The sequence below is a fragment of the Oryzias latipes genome, chromosome 22 (assembly GCF_053564925.1).
Source record: "Oryzias latipes strain Hd-rR chromosome 22, Olatipes_Hd-rR_3.1".
Taxonomy (NCBI): Eukaryota; Metazoa; Chordata; class Actinopteri; order Beloniformes; family Adrianichthyidae; genus Oryzias; species Oryzias latipes.
In genome coordinates, this window is record NC_136258.1 from 4,769,792 (window position 1) to 4,784,538 (window position 14,747).

The 14,747-nt window shown below is 45.3% G+C and overlaps 15 non-coding genes across 15 annotated transcripts; all 15 read right to left on the reverse strand.

The window, feature by feature from the left end:
• Positions 1-255: 255 nt before the first annotated feature.
• On the reverse strand, positions 256-419 carry LOC144989208 (U1 spliceosomal RNA). Its single transcript, XR_013653356.1, has one exon. It is a non-coding gene; the product is annotated as a U1 spliceosomal RNA (small nuclear RNA).
• An 848-nt stretch (positions 420-1,267) lies between these two features.
• LOC144989243 (U1 spliceosomal RNA) lies at positions 1,268-1,431 on the reverse strand. The gene has a single exon (XR_013653386.1). It is a non-coding gene; the product is annotated as a U1 spliceosomal RNA (small nuclear RNA).
• An 865-nt stretch (positions 1,432-2,296) lies between these two features.
• Positions 2,297-2,460, reverse strand: LOC144989215 (U1 spliceosomal RNA). Its single transcript, XR_013653363.1, has one exon. It is a non-coding gene; the product is annotated as a U1 spliceosomal RNA (small nuclear RNA).
• An 861-nt stretch (positions 2,461-3,321) lies between these two features.
• On the reverse strand, positions 3,322-3,485 carry LOC144989244 (U1 spliceosomal RNA). Its single transcript, XR_013653387.1, has one exon. It is a non-coding gene; the product is annotated as a U1 spliceosomal RNA (small nuclear RNA).
• An 863-nt stretch (positions 3,486-4,348) lies between these two features.
• On the reverse strand, positions 4,349-4,512 carry LOC144989246 (U1 spliceosomal RNA). Its single transcript, XR_013653388.1, has one exon. It is a non-coding gene; the product is annotated as a U1 spliceosomal RNA (small nuclear RNA).
• Positions 4,513-5,371: 859 nt separating this feature from the next.
• LOC144989278 (U1 spliceosomal RNA) lies at positions 5,372-5,535 on the reverse strand. The gene has a single exon (XR_013653419.1). It is a non-coding gene; the product is annotated as a U1 spliceosomal RNA (small nuclear RNA).
• Positions 5,536-6,394: 859 nt separating this feature from the next.
• LOC144989209 (U1 spliceosomal RNA) lies at positions 6,395-6,558 on the reverse strand. Its single transcript, XR_013653357.1, has one exon. It is a non-coding gene; the product is annotated as a U1 spliceosomal RNA (small nuclear RNA).
• Positions 6,559-7,400: 842 nt separating this feature from the next.
• On the reverse strand, positions 7,401-7,564 carry LOC144989210 (U1 spliceosomal RNA). The gene has a single exon (XR_013653358.1). It is a non-coding gene; the product is annotated as a U1 spliceosomal RNA (small nuclear RNA).
• An 842-nt stretch (positions 7,565-8,406) lies between these two features.
• On the reverse strand, positions 8,407-8,570 carry LOC144989212 (U1 spliceosomal RNA). Its single transcript, XR_013653360.1, has one exon. It is a non-coding gene; the product is annotated as a U1 spliceosomal RNA (small nuclear RNA).
• Positions 8,571-9,425: 855 nt separating this feature from the next.
• Positions 9,426-9,589, reverse strand: LOC144989247 (U1 spliceosomal RNA). The gene has a single exon (XR_013653389.1). It is a non-coding gene; the product is annotated as a U1 spliceosomal RNA (small nuclear RNA).
• Positions 9,590-10,446: 857 nt separating this feature from the next.
• LOC144989260 (U1 spliceosomal RNA) lies at positions 10,447-10,610 on the reverse strand. Its single transcript, XR_013653402.1, has one exon. It is a non-coding gene; the product is annotated as a U1 spliceosomal RNA (small nuclear RNA).
• Positions 10,611-11,471: 861 nt separating this feature from the next.
• On the reverse strand, positions 11,472-11,635 carry LOC144989248 (U1 spliceosomal RNA). Its single transcript, XR_013653390.1, has one exon. It is a non-coding gene; the product is annotated as a U1 spliceosomal RNA (small nuclear RNA).
• Positions 11,636-12,490: 855 nt separating this feature from the next.
• On the reverse strand, positions 12,491-12,654 carry LOC144989249 (U1 spliceosomal RNA). The gene has a single exon (XR_013653391.1). It is a non-coding gene; the product is annotated as a U1 spliceosomal RNA (small nuclear RNA).
• Positions 12,655-13,511: 857 nt separating this feature from the next.
• On the reverse strand, positions 13,512-13,675 carry LOC144989261 (U1 spliceosomal RNA). Its single transcript, XR_013653403.1, has one exon. It is a non-coding gene; the product is annotated as a U1 spliceosomal RNA (small nuclear RNA).
• An 857-nt stretch (positions 13,676-14,532) lies between these two features.
• On the reverse strand, positions 14,533-14,696 carry LOC144989250 (U1 spliceosomal RNA). Its single transcript, XR_013653392.1, has one exon. It is a non-coding gene; the product is annotated as a U1 spliceosomal RNA (small nuclear RNA).
• Between the last annotated feature and the right edge of the window lie 51 nt (positions 14,697-14,747).

Consider the following 14,747-nt stretch of genomic DNA (forward strand, 5'->3'; position numbering starts at 1 on the left):
CAGCCATCTTTTTAAGGTAGGGACACTGCCGCTAACATCAGACGCATTCGAGCCAATGTAGCCTAAAGACGGGCTCTTGTCCTGTCCAAGATCCAACAAAATGTAATGGGGATAAATATATATATCTACATATAGGGATAGAGAGTGAGAGAGAGCGCTTGTTGCATCACACCTGGCACTGCTCACGGTTTACATTCAGAAGATGCACGTGAAGCTTTTACTGTTCTAACACATCTTTGTCTTTTACATTGTAAACAGGGGAGAGCGCGGACGCAGTCCCCCACTACCACAAATTATGCAGTTGAGATTCCCACATTTGGGGAATTCACAAGGGTCAGCACGGTCAGGGTGCAATGACAGAGCCTCGCCTTGGGCAAACCAACTTCTTGATCATGGTGTCACCCCTGCCAGGTAAGTATATCTTCCTGGGTTCAAACAAGGACGACTGTTTTCCCAGTCCTTGACTCTGGCAGTAGGTTTAGCAGTGCCCCATGCATTCTCCCAATCCCCCAGTCAGAACCATGACCAATAGTCCTTGCCATGTTTTCTTTTGTTATTTTGTGTAAAGTTGACCTACTTCTGTGAGCCCTAATATATGGCTGGCAAAAGAATCGTTTTACAGTTTCTTTTACTGTTAAAAGAAACATTCATTGGCTTGTGGGTCCCCACCCCCACCCACCAGTGTCATCAGAAGGCTGAGTACTTGTCTTCCAGCTGTGGATCTTACTAAAGGCAGTACGTGTCTTCAAATTCATGTTGAAAAGCAAATCTATGTGGAGTCAGCTTAATGAATCACGAAACGCTTGACTGCATCCCATAATAAGATGTTCGCTGCCTTCCAGTGCAACACAAGACGTCTTGAGTTCAGTACGTGTATTGAAATTCATGTTGAAACAAACTTGCTGTGGAAAGAGATGTAACTTATGCGTTGACCCACATCCCCAACGCAAGGGAGGATTTTGTGGTGGTTTTCCACACACAACGGCTGATGTCTTTTGCACCTGCCCAGCCATCTTTTTAAGGTAGGGACACTGCCGCTAACATCAGACGCATTCGAGCCAATGTAGCCTAAAGACGGGCTCTTGTCCTGTCCAAGATCCAACAAAATGTAATGGGGATATATATATATATATATATATATATATATATAGGGATAGAGAGTGAGAGCGCTTGTTGCATCACACCTGGAACTGCTCACGTTTTACGTTCAGAAGATGCACGTGAAGCTTTTACTGCTCTAACACATCTTTGTCTTTTACATTGTAAACAGGGGAGAGCGCGGACGCAGTCCCCCACTACCACAAATTATGCAGTTGAGATTCCCACATTTGGGGAATTCACAAGGGTCAGCACGGTCAGGGTGCAATGACAGAGCCTCGCCTTGGGCAAACCACCTTCTTGATCATGGTGTCACCCCTGCCAGGTAAGTATGTCTTCCTGGGTTCAAACAAGGACGACTGTTTTCCCAGTCCTTGACTCTGGCAGTAGGTTTAGCAGTGCCCCATGCATTCTCCCAATCCCCCAGTCAGAACCATGACCAATACTCCTTGCCATGTCAAAACACTGCCTGTGTTTTCTTTTGTTATTTTGTGTACAGTTTACCTACTTCTGTGAGCCCTAATATATGGCTGGCAAAAGAATCGTTTTACAGTTTCTTTTACTGTTAAAAGAAACATTCATTGGCTTGTGGGTCCCCACCCCCACCCACCAGTGTCATCAGAAGGCTGAGTACTTGTCTTCCAGCTGTGGATCTTATTAAAGGCAGTACGTGTAATCAAATTCATGTTGAAAAGCAAATCTATGTGGAGTCAGCTCAATGAATCACGAAACGCTTGACTGCATCCCATAATAAGATGTTCGCTGCCTGCCAGTGAAACACAAGACGTCTTGAGTTCAGTACGTTTATTGAAATTCATGTTGAAACAAACTTGCTGTGGAAAGAGATGTAACGTATGCGTTGACCCACATCCCCAACTCAAGGGAGGATTTTGTGGTGGTTTTCCACACACAACGGCTGATGTCTTTTGCACCTGCCCAGCCATCTTTTTAAGGTAGGGACACTGCCGCTAACATCAGACGCATTCGAGCCAATGTAGCCTAAAGACGGGCTCTTGTCCTGTCCAAGATCCAACAAAATGTAATGGGGATATATATATATATATATATATATCTATATATAGGGATAGAGAGTGAGAGCGCTTGTTGCATCACACCTGGAACTGCTCACGTTTTACATTCAGAAGATGCACGTGAAGCTTTTACAGTTTTAAGACATCTTTGTCTTTTACATTGTAAACAGGGGAGAGAGCGGACGCAGTCCCCCACTACCACAAATTATGCAGTTGAGATTACCACATTTGGGGAATTCACAAGGGTCAGCACGGTCAGGGTGCAATGACAGAGCCTCGCCTTGGGCAAACCACCTTCTTGATCATGGTGTCACCCCTGCCAGGTAAGTATGTCTTCCTGGGTTCAAACAAGGACGACTGTTTTCCCAGTCCTTGACTCTGGCAGTAGGTTTAGCAGTGCCCCATGCATTCTCCCAATCCCCCAGTCAGAACCATGACCAATACTCCTTGCCATGTCAAAACACTGCCTGTGTTTTCTTTTGTTATTTTGTGTACAGTTGACCTACTTCTGTGAGCCCTAATATATGGCTGGCAAAAGAATCGTTTTACAGTTTCTTTTACTGTTAAAAGAAACATTCATTGGCTCCTGGGTCCCCACCCCCACCCACCAGTGTCATCAGAAGGCTGAGTACTTGTCTTCCAGCTGTGGATCTTATTAAAGGCAGTACGTGTAATCAAATTCATGTTGAAAAGCAAATCTATGTGGAGTCAGCTCAATGAATCACGAAACGCTTGACTGCATCCCATAATAAGATGTTCGCTGCCTGCCAGTGAAACACAAGACGTCTTGAGTTCAGTACGTGTATTGAAATTCATGTTGAAACAAACTTGCTGTGGAAAGAGATGTAACGTATGCGTTGACCCACATCCCCAACTCAAGGGAGGATTTTGTGGTGGTTTTCCACACACAACGGCTGATGTCTTTTGCACCTGCCCAGCCATCTTTTTAAGGTAGGGACACTGCCGCTAACATCAGACGCATTCGAGCCAATGTAGCCTAAAGACGGGCTCTTGTCCTGTCCAAGATCCAACAAAATGTAATGGGGATATATATATATATATATATATATATATAGGGATAGAGAGTGAGAGCGCTTGTTGCATCACACCTGGAACTGCTCACGTTTTACGTTCAGAAGATGCACGTGAAGCTTTTACTGCTCTAACACATCTTTGTCTTTTACATTGTAAACAGGGGAGAGCGCGGACGCAGTCCCCCACTACCACAAATTATGCAGTTGAGATTCCCACATTTGGGGAATTCACAAGGGTCAGCACGGTCAGGGTGCAATGACAGAGCCTCGCCTTGGGCAAACCACCTTCTTGATCATGGTGTCACCCCTGCCAGGTAAGTATGTCTTCCTGGGTTCAAACAAGGACGACTGTTTTCCCAGTCCTTGACTCTGGCAGTAGGTTTAGCAGTGCCCCATGCATTCTCCCAATCCCCCAGTCAGAACCATGACCAATACTCCTTGCCATGTCAAAACACTGCCTGTGTTTTCTTTTGTTATTTTGTGTACAGTTGACCTACTTCTGTGAGCCCTAATATATGGCTGGCAAAAGAATCGTTTTACAGTTTCTTTTACTGTTAAAAGAAACATTCATTGGCTCCTGGGTCCCCACCCCCACCCACCAGTGTCATCAGAAGGCTGAGTACTTGTCTTCCAGCTGTGGATCTTATTAAAGGCAGTACGTGTAATCAAATTCATGTTGAAAAGCAAATCTATGTGGAGTCAGCTCAATGAATCACGAAACGCTTGACTGCATCCCATAATAAGATGTTCGCTGCCTGCCAGTGAAACACAAGACGTCTTGAGTTCAGTACGTGTATTGAAATTCATGTTGAAACAAACTTGCTGTGGAAAGAGATGTAACGTATGCGTTGACCCACATCCCCAACTCAAGGGAGGATTTTGTGGTGGTTTTCCACACACAACGGCTGATGTCTTTTGCACCTGCCCAGCCATCTTTTTAAGGTAGGGACACTGCCGCTAACATCAGACGCATTCGAGCCAATGTAGCCTAAAGACGGGCTCTTGTCCTGTCCAAGATCCAACAAAATGTAATGGGGATATATATATATATATATATATCTATATATAGGGATAGAGAGTGAGAGCGCTTGTTGCATCACACCTGGAACTGCTCACGTTTTACATTCAGAAGATGCACGTGAAGCTTTTACTGTTTTAAGACATCTTTGTCTTTTACATTGTAAACAGGGGAGAGCGCGGACGCAGTCCCCCACTACCACAAATTATGCAGTTGAGATTCCCACATTTGGGGAATTCACAAGGGTCAGCACGGTCAGGGTGCAATGACAGAGCCTCGCCTTGGGCAAACCACCTTCTTGATCATGGTGTCACCCCTGCCAGGTAAGTATGTCTTCCTGGGTTCAAACAAGGACGACTGTTTTCCCAGTCCTTGACTCTGGCAGTAGGTTTAGCAGTGCCCCATGCATTCTCCCAATCCCCCAGTCAGAACCATGACCAATACTCCTTGCCATGTCAAAACACTGCCTGTGTTTTCTTTTGTTATTTTGTGTACAGTTGACCTACTTCTGTGAGCCCTAATATATGGCTGGCAAAAGAATCGTTTTACAGTTTCTTTTACTGTTAAAAGAAACATTCATTGGCTCCTGGGTCCCCACCCCCACCCACCAGTGTCATCAGAAGGCTGAGTACTTGTCTTCCAGCTGTGGATCTTATTAAAGGCAGTACGTGTAATCAAATTCATGTTGAAAAGCAAATCTATGTGGAGTCAGCTCAATGAATCACGAAACGCTTGACTGCATCCCATAATAAGATGTTCGCTGCCTGCCAGTGAAACACAAGACGTCTTGAGTTCAGTACGTGTATTGAAATTCATGTTGAAACAAACTTGCTGTGGAAAGAGATGTAACATATGCGTTGACCCACATCCCCAACTCAAGGGAGGATTTTGTGGTGGTTTTCCACACACAACGGCTGATGTCTTTTGCACCTGCCCAGCCATCTTTTTAAGGTAGGGACACTGCCGCTAACATCAGACGCATTCGAGCCAATGTAGCCTAAAGACGGGCTCTTGTCCTGTCCAAGATCCAACAAAATGTAATGGGGATATATATATATATATATCTATATATAGGGATAGAGAGTGAGAGCGCTTGTTGCATCACACCTGGAACTGCTCACGTTTTACGTTCAGGAGATGCACGTGAAGCTTTTACTGTTTTAAGACATCTTTGTCTTTTACATTGTAAACAGGGGAGAGCGCGGACGCAGTCCCCCACTACCACAAATTATGCAGTTGAGATTCCCACATTTGGGGAATTCACAAGGGTCAGCACGGTCAGGGTGCAATGACAGAGCCTCGCCTTGGGCATACCACCTTCTTGATCATGGTGTCACCCCTGCCAGGTAAGTATGTCTTCCTGGGTTCAAACAAGGACGACTGTTTTCCCAGTCCTTGACTCTGGCAGTAGGTTTAGCAGTGCCCCATGCATTCTCCCAATCCCCCAGTCAGAACCATGACCAATACTCCTTGCCATGTCAAAACACTGCCTGTGTTTTCTTTTGTTATTTTGTGTAAAGTTGACCTACTTCTGTGAGCCCTAATATATGGCTGGCAAAAGAATCGTTTTACAGTTTCTTTTACTGTTAAAAGAAACATTCATTGGCTTGTGGGTCCCCACCCCCACCCACCAGTGTCATCAGAAGGCTGAGTACTTGTCTTCCAGCTGTGGATCTTACTAAAGGCAGTACGTGTATTCAAATTCATGTTGAAAAGCAAATCTATGTGGAGTCAGCTCAATGAATCACGAAACGCTTGACTGCATCCCATAATAAGATGTTCGCTGCCTGCCAGTGCAACACAAGACGTCTTGAGTTCAGTACGTGTATTGAAATTCATGTTGAAACAAACTTGCTGTGGAAAGAGATGTAACTTATGCATTGACCCACATCCCCAACGCAAGGGAGGATTTTGTGGTGGTTTTCCACACACAACGGCTGATGTCTTTTGCACCTGCCCAGCCATCTTTATAAGGTAGGGACACTGCCGCTAACATTAGACGCATTCGAGCCAATGTAGCCTAAAGACGGGCTCTTGTCCTGTCCAAGATCCAACAAAATGTAATGGGGATAAATATATATATCTATATATAGGGATAGAGAGTGAGAGAGAGCGCTTGTTGCATCACACCTGGCACTGCTCACGGTTTACATTCAGAAGATGCACGTGAAGCTTTTACTGTTCTAACACATCTTTGTCTTTTACATTGTAAACAGGGGAGAGCGCGGACGCAGTCCCCCACTACCACAAATTATGCAGTTGAGATTCCCACATTTGGGGAATTCACAAGGGTCAGCACGGTCAGGGTGCAATGACAGAGCCTCGCCTTGGGCAAACCAACTTCTTGATCATGGTGTCACCCCTGCCAGGTAAGTATGTCTTCCTGGGTTCAAACAAGGACGACTGTTTTCCCAGTCCTTGACTCTGGCAGTAGGTTTAGCAGTGCCCCATGCATTCTCCCAATCCCCCAGTCAGAACCATGACCAATACTCCTTGCCATGTTTTCTTTTGTTATTTTGTGTAAAGTTGACCTACTTCTGTGAGCCCTAATATATGGCTGGCAAAAGAATCGTTTTACAGTTTCTTTTACTGTTAAAAGAAACATTCATTGGCTTGTGGGTCCCCACCCCCACCCACCAGTGTCATCAGAAGGCTGAGTACTTGTCTTCCAGCTGTGGATCTTACTAAAGGCAGTACGTGTCTTCAAATTCATGTTGAAAAGCAAATCTATGTGGAGTCAGCTTAATGAATCACGAAACGCTTGACTGCATCCCATAATAAGATGTTCGCTGCCTTCCAGTGCAACACAAGACGTCTTGAGTTCAGTACGTGTATTGAAATTCATGTTGAAACAAACTTGCTGTGGAAAGAGATGTAACTTATGCGTTGACCCACATCCCCAACGCAAGGGAGGATTTTGTGGTGGTTTTCCACACACAACGGCTGATGTCTTTTGCACCTGCCCAGCCATCTTTATAAGGTAGGGACACTGCCGCTAACATTAGACGCATTCGAGCCAATGTAGCCTAAAGACGGGCTCTTGTCCTGTCCAAGATCCAACAAAATGTAATGGGGATAAATATATATATCTATATATAGGGATAGAGAGTGAGAGAGAGCGCTTGTTGCATCACACCTGGCACTGCTCACGGTTTACATTCAGAAGATGCACGTGAAGCTTTTACTGTTCTAACACATCTTTGTCTTTTACATTGTAAACAGGGGAGAGCGCGGACGCAGTCCCCCACTACCACAAATTATGCAGTTGAGATTCCCACATTTGGGGAATTCACAAGGGTCAGCACGGTCAGGGTGCAATGACAGAGCCTCGCCTTGGGCAAACCAACTTCTTGATCATGGTGTCACCCCTGCCAGGTAAGTATGTCTTCCTGGGTTCAAACAAGGACGACTGTTTTCCCAGTCCTTGACTCTGGCAGTAGGTTTAGCAGTGCCCCATGCATTCTCCCAATCCCCCAGTCAGAACCATGACCAATACTCCTTGCCATGTTTTCTTTTGTTATTTTGTGTAAAGTTGACCTACTTCTGTGAGCCCTAATATATGGCTGGCAAAAGAATCGTTTTACAGTTTCTTTTACTGTTAAAAGAAACATTCATTGGCTTGTGGGTCCCCACCCCCACCCACCAGTGTCATCAGAAGGCTGAGTACTTGTCTTCCAGCTGTGGATCTTACTAAAGGCAGTACGTGTCTTCAAATTCATGTTGAAAAGCAAATCTATGTGGAGTCAGCTTAATGAATCACGAAACGCTTGACTGCATCCCATAATAAGATGTTCGCTGCCTTCCAGTGCAACACAAGACGTCTTGAGTTCAGTACGTGTATTGAAATTCATGTTGAAACAAACTTGCTGTGGAAAGAGATGTAACTTATGCGTTGACCCACATCCCCAACGCAAGGGAGGATTTTGTGGTGGTTTTCCACACACAACGGCTGATGTCTTTTGCACCTGCCCAGCCATCTTTTTAAGGTAGGGACACTGCCGCTAAGATCAGACGCATTCGAGCCAATGTAGCCTAAAGACGGGCTCTTGTCCTGTCCAAGATCCAACAAAATGTAATGGGGATATATATATATATATATCTATATATAGGGATAGAGAGTGAGAGCGCTTGTTGCATCACACCTGGAACTGCTCACGTTTTACGTTCAGGAGATGCACGTGAAGCTTTTACTGTTTTAAGACATCTTTGTCTTTTACATTGTAAACAGGGGAGAGCGCGGACGCAGTCCCCCACTACCACAAATTATGCAGTTGAGATTCCCACATTTGGGGAATTCACAAGGGTCAGCACGGTCAGGGTGCGATGACAGAGCCTCGCCTTGGGCAAACCACCTTCTTGATCATGGTGTCACCCCTGCCAGGTAAGTATGTCTTCCTGGGTTCAAACAAGGACGACTGTTTTCCCAGTCCTTGACTCTGGCAGTAGGTTTAGCAGTGCCCCATGCATTCTCCCAATCCCCCAGTCAGAACCATGACCAATACTCCTTGCCATGTCAAAACACTGCCTGTGTTTTCTTTTGTTATTTTGTGTACAGTTGACCTACTTCTGTGAGCCCTAATATATGGCTGGCAAAAGAGTCGTTTTACATTTTCTTTTACTGTTAAAAGAAACATTCATTGGCTCGTGGGTCCCCACCCCCACCCACCAGTGTCATCAGAAGGCTGAGTACTTGTCTTCCAGCTGTGGATCTTACTAAAGACAGTACGTGTATTCAAATTCATGTTGAAAAGCAAATCTATGTGGAGTCAGCTCAATGAATCACGAAACGCTTGACTGCATCCCATAATAAGATGTTCGCTGCCTGCCAGTGCAACACAAGACGTCTTGAGTTTAGTACGTGTATTGAAATTCATGTTGAAACAAACTTGCTGTGGAAAGAGATGGAACGTATGCGTTGACCCACATCCCCAACTCAAGGGAGGATTTTGTCGTGGTTTTCCACACACAACGGCTGATGTCTTTTGCACCTGCCCAGCCATCTTTTTAAGGTAGGGACACTGCCGCTAACATCAGACGCATTCGAGCCAATGTAGCCTAAAGACGGGCTCTTGTCCTGTCCAAGATCCAACAAAATGTAATGGGGATATATATATATATATAGGGATAGAGAGTGAGAGAGAGAGCGCTTGTTGCATCACACCTGGAACTGCTCACGTTTTACATTCAGAAGATGCACGTGAAGCTTTTACTGTTCTAACACATCTTTGTCTTTTACATTGTAAACAGGGGAGAGCGCGGACGCAGTCCCCCACTACCACAAATTATGCAGTTGAGATTCCCACATTTGGGGAATTCACAAGGGTCAGCACGGTCAGGGTGCAATGACAGAGCCTCGCCTTGGGCAAACCACCTTCTTGATCATGGTGTCACCCCTGCCAGGTAAGTATGTCTTCCTGGGTTCAAACAAGGACGACTGTTTTCCCAGTCCTTGACTCTGGCAGTAGGTTTAGCAGTGCCCCATGCATTCTCCCAATCCCCCAGTCAGAACCATGACCAATACTCCTTGCCATGTCAAAACACTGCCTGTGTTTTCTTTTGTTATTTTGTGTAAAGTTGACCTACTTCTGTGAGCCCTAATATATGGCTGGCAAAAGAATCGTTTTACAGTTTCTTTTACTGTTAAAAGAAACATTCATTGGCTTGTGGGTCCCCACCCCCACCCACCAGTGTCATCAGAAGGCTGAGTACTTGTCTTCCAGCTGTGGATCTTACTAAAGGCAGTACGTGTATTCAAATTCATGTTGAAAAGCAAATCTATGTGGAGTCAGCTCAATGAATCACGAAACGCTTGACTGCATCCCATAATAAGATGTTCGCTGCCTGCCAGTGAAACACAAGACGTCTTGAGTTCACTACGTGTATTGAAATTCATGTTGAAACAAACTTGCTGTGGAAAGAGATGTAACTTATGCGTTGACCCACATCCCCAACGCAAGGGAGGATTTTGTGGTGGTTTTCCACACACAACGGCTGATGTCTTTTGCACCTGCCCAGCCATCTTTTTAAGGTAGGGACACTGCCACTAACATCAGTAGCATTCGAGCCAATGTAGCCTAAAGACGGGCTCTTGTCCTGTCCAAGATCCAACAAAATGTAATGGGGATAAATATATATATCTATATATAGGGATAGAGAGTGAGAGACCGCTTGTTGCCTCACACCTGGAACTGCTCACGTTTTACGTTCAGAAGATGCACGTGAAGCTTTTACTGTTCTAACACATCTTTGTCTTTTCCATTGTAAACAGGGGAGAGCGCGGACGCAGTCCCCCACTACCACAAATTATGCAGTTGAGATTCCCACATTTGGGGAATTCACAAGGGTCAACACGGTCAGGGTGCAATGACAGAGCCTCGCCTTGGGCAAACCACCTTCTTGATCATGGTGTCACCCCTGCCAGGTAAGTATGTCTTCCTGGGTTCAAACAAGGACGACTGTTTTCCCAGTCCTTGACTCTGGCAGTAGGTTTAGCAGTGCCCCATGCATTCTCCCAATCCCCCAGTCAGAACCATGACCAATACTCCTTGCCATGTCAAAACACTGCCTGTGTTTTCTTTTGTTATTTTGTGTAAAGTTGACCTACTTCTGTGAGCCCTAATATATGGCTGGCAAAAGAATCGTTTTACAGTTTCTTTTACTGTTAAAAGAAACATTCATTGGCTTGTGGGTCCCCACCCCCACCCACCAGTGTCATCAGAAGGCTGAGTACTTGTCTTCCAGCTGTGGATCTTACTAAAGGCAGTACGTGTATTCAAATTCATGTTGAAAAGCAAATCTATGTGGAGTCAGCTCAATGAATCACAAAACGCTTGACTGCATCCCATAATAAGATGTTCGCTGCCTGCCAGTGCAACACAAGACGTCTTGAGTTCAGTACGTGTATTGAAATTCATGTTGAAACAAACTTGCTGTGGAAAGAGATGTAACTTATGCGTTGACCCACATCCCCAACGCAAGGGAGGATTTTGTGGTGGTTTTCCACACACAACGGCTGATGTCTTTTGCACCTGCCCAGCCATCTTTTTAAGGTAGGGACACTGCCGCTAACATCAGTAGCATTCGAGCCAATGTAGCCTAAAGACGGGCTCTTGTCCTGTCCAAGATCCAACAAAATGTAATGGGGATATATATATATATATATATCTATATATAGGGATAGAGAGTGAGAGCGCTTGTTGCATCACACCTGGAACTGCTCACGTTTTACGTTCAGGAGATGCACGTGAAGCTTTTACTGTTTTAAGACATCTTTGTCTTTTACATTGTAAACAGGGGAGAGCGCGGACGCAGTCCCCCACTACCACAAATTATGCAGTTGAGATTCCCACATTTGGGGAATTCACAAGGGTCAGCACGGTCAGGGTGCAATGACAGAGCCTCGCCTTGGGCAAACCACCTTCTTGATCATGGTGTCACCCCTGCCAGGTAAGTATGTCTTCCTGGGTTCAAACAAGGACGACTGTTTTCCCAGTCCTTGACTCTGGCAGTAGGTTTAGCAGTGCCCCATGCATTCTCCCAATCCCCCAGTCAGAACCATGACCAATACTCCTTGCCATGTCAAAACACTGCCTGTGTTTTCTTTTGTTATTTTGTGTACAGTTGACCTACTTCTGTGAGCCCTAATATATGGCTGGCAAAAGAATCGTTTTACAGTTTCTTTTACTGTTAAAAGAAACATTCATTGGCTCGTGGGTCCCCACCCCCACCCACCAGTGTCATCAGAAGGCTGAGTACTTGTCTTCCAGCTGTGGATCTTACTAAAGACAGTACGTGTATTCAAATTCATGTTGAAAAGCAAATCTATGTGGAGTCAGCTCAATGAATCACGAAACGCTTGACTGCATCCCATAATAAGATGTTCGCTGCCTGCCAGTGCAACACAAGACGTCTTGAGTTTAGTACGTGTATTGAAATTCATGTTGAAACAAACTTGCTGTGGAAAGAGATGGAACGTATGCGTTGACCCACATCCCCAACTCAAGGGAGGATTTTGTCGTGGTTTTCCACACACAACGGCTGATGTCTTTTGCACCTGCCCAGCCATCTTTTTAAGGTAGGGACACTGCCGCTAACATCAGACGCATTCGAGCCAATGTAGCCTAAAGACGGGCTCTTGTCCTGTCCAAGATCCAACAAAATGTAATGGGGATATATATATATATATAGGGATAGAGAGTGAGAGAGAGAGCGCTTGTTGCATCACACCTGGAACTGCTCACGTTTTACATTCAGAAGATGCACGTGAAGCTTTTACTGTTCTAACACATCTTTGTCTTTTACATTGTAAACAGGGGAGAGCGCGGACGCAGTCCCCCACTACCACAAATTATGCAGTTGAGATTCCCACATTTGGGGAATTCACAAGGGTCAGCACGGTCAGGGTGCAATGACAGAGCCTCGCCTTGGGCAAACCACCTTCTTGATCATGGTGTCACCCCTGCCAGGTAAGTATGTCTTCCTGGGTTCAAACAAGGACGACTGTTTTCCCAGTCCTTGACTCTGGCAGTAGGTTTAGCAGTGCCCCATGCATTCTCCCAATCCCCCAGTCAGAACCATGACCAATACTCCTTGCCATGTCAAAACACTGCCTGTGTTTTCTTTTGTTATTTTGTGTAAAGTTGACCTACTTCTGTGAGCCCTAATATATGGCTGGCAAAAGAATCGTTTTACAGTTTCTTTTACTGTTAAAAGAAACATTCATTGGCTTGTGGGTCCCCACCCCCACCCACCAGTGTCATCAGAAGGCTGAGTACTTGTCTTCCAGCTGTGGATCTTACTAAAGGCAGTACGTGTATTCAAATTCATGTTGAAAAGCAAATCTATGTGGAGTCAGCTCAATGAATCACGAAACGCTTGACTGCATCCCATAATAAGATGTTCGCTGCCTGCCAGTGAAACACAAGACGTCTTGAGTTCACTACGTGTATTGAAATTCATGTTGAAACAAACTTGCTGTGGAAAGAGATGTAACTTATGCGTTGACCCACATCCCCAACGCAAGGGAGGATTTTGTGGTGGTTTTCCACACACAACGGCTGATGTCTTTTGCACCTGCCCAGCCATCTTTTTAAGGTAGGGACACTGCCACTAACATCAGTAGCATTCGAGCCAATGTAGCCTAAAGACGGGCTCTTGTCCTGTCCAAGATCCAACAAAATGTAATGGGGATAAATATATATATCTATATATAGGGATAGAGAGTGAGAGACCGCTTGTTGCCTCACACCTGGAACTGCTCACGTTTTACGTTCAGAAGATGCACGTGAAGCTTTTACTGTTCTAACACATCTTTGTCTTTTCCATTGTAAACAGGGGAGAGCGCGGACGCAGTCCCCCACTACCACAAATTATGCAGTTGAGATTCCCACATTTGGGGAATTCACAAGGGTCAACACGGTCAGGGTGCAATGACAGAGCCTCGCCTTGGGCAAACCACCTTCTTGATCATGGTGTCACCCCTGCCAGGTAAGTATGTCTTCCTGGGTTCAAACAAGGACGACTGTTTTCCCAGTCCTTGACTCTGGCAGTAGGTTTAGCAGTGCCCCATGCATTCTCCCAATCCCCCAGTCAGAACCATGACCAATACTCCTTGCCATGTCAAAACACTGCCTGTGTTTTCTTTTGTTATTTTGTGTAAAGTTGACCTACTTCTGTGAGCCCTAATATATGGCTGGCAAAAGAATCGTTTTACAGTTTCTTTTACTGTTAAAAGAAACATTCATTGGCTTGTGGGTCCCCACCCCCACCCACCAGTGTCATCAGAAGGCTGAGTACTTGTCTTCCAGCTGTGGATCTTACTAAAGGCAGTACGTGTATTCAAATTCATGTTGAAAAGCAAATCTATGTGGAGTCAGCTCAATGAATCACAAAACGCTTGACTGCATCCCATAATAAGATGTTCGCTGCCTGCCAGTGCAACACAAGACGTCTTGAGTTCAGTACGTGTATTGAAATTCATGTTGAAACAAACTTGCTGTGGAAAGAGATGTAACTTATGCGTTGACCCACATCCCCAACGCAAGGGAGGATTTTGTGGTGGTTTTCCACACACAACGGCTGATGTCTTTTGCACCTGCCCAGCCATCTTTTTAAGGTAGGGACACTGCCGCTAACATCAGTAGCATTCGAGCCAATGTAGCCTAAAGACGGGCTCTTGTCCTGTCCAAGATCCAACAAAATGTAATGGGGATATATATATATATATCTATATATAGGGATAGAGAGTGAGAGCGCTTGTTGCATCACACCTGGAACTGCTCACGTTTTACGTTCAGGAGATGCACGTGAAGCTTTTACTGTTTTAAGACATCTTTGTCTTTTACATTGTAAACAGGGGAGAGCGCGGACGCAGTCCCCCACTACCACAAATTATGCAGTTGAGATTCCCACATTTGGGGAATTCACAAGGGTCAGCACGGTCAGGGTGCAATGACAGAGCCTCGCCTTGGGCAAACCACCTTCTTGATCATGGTGTCACCCCTGCCAGGTAAGTATGTCTTCCTGGGTTCAAACAAGGACGACTGTTTTCCCAGTCCTTGACTCTGG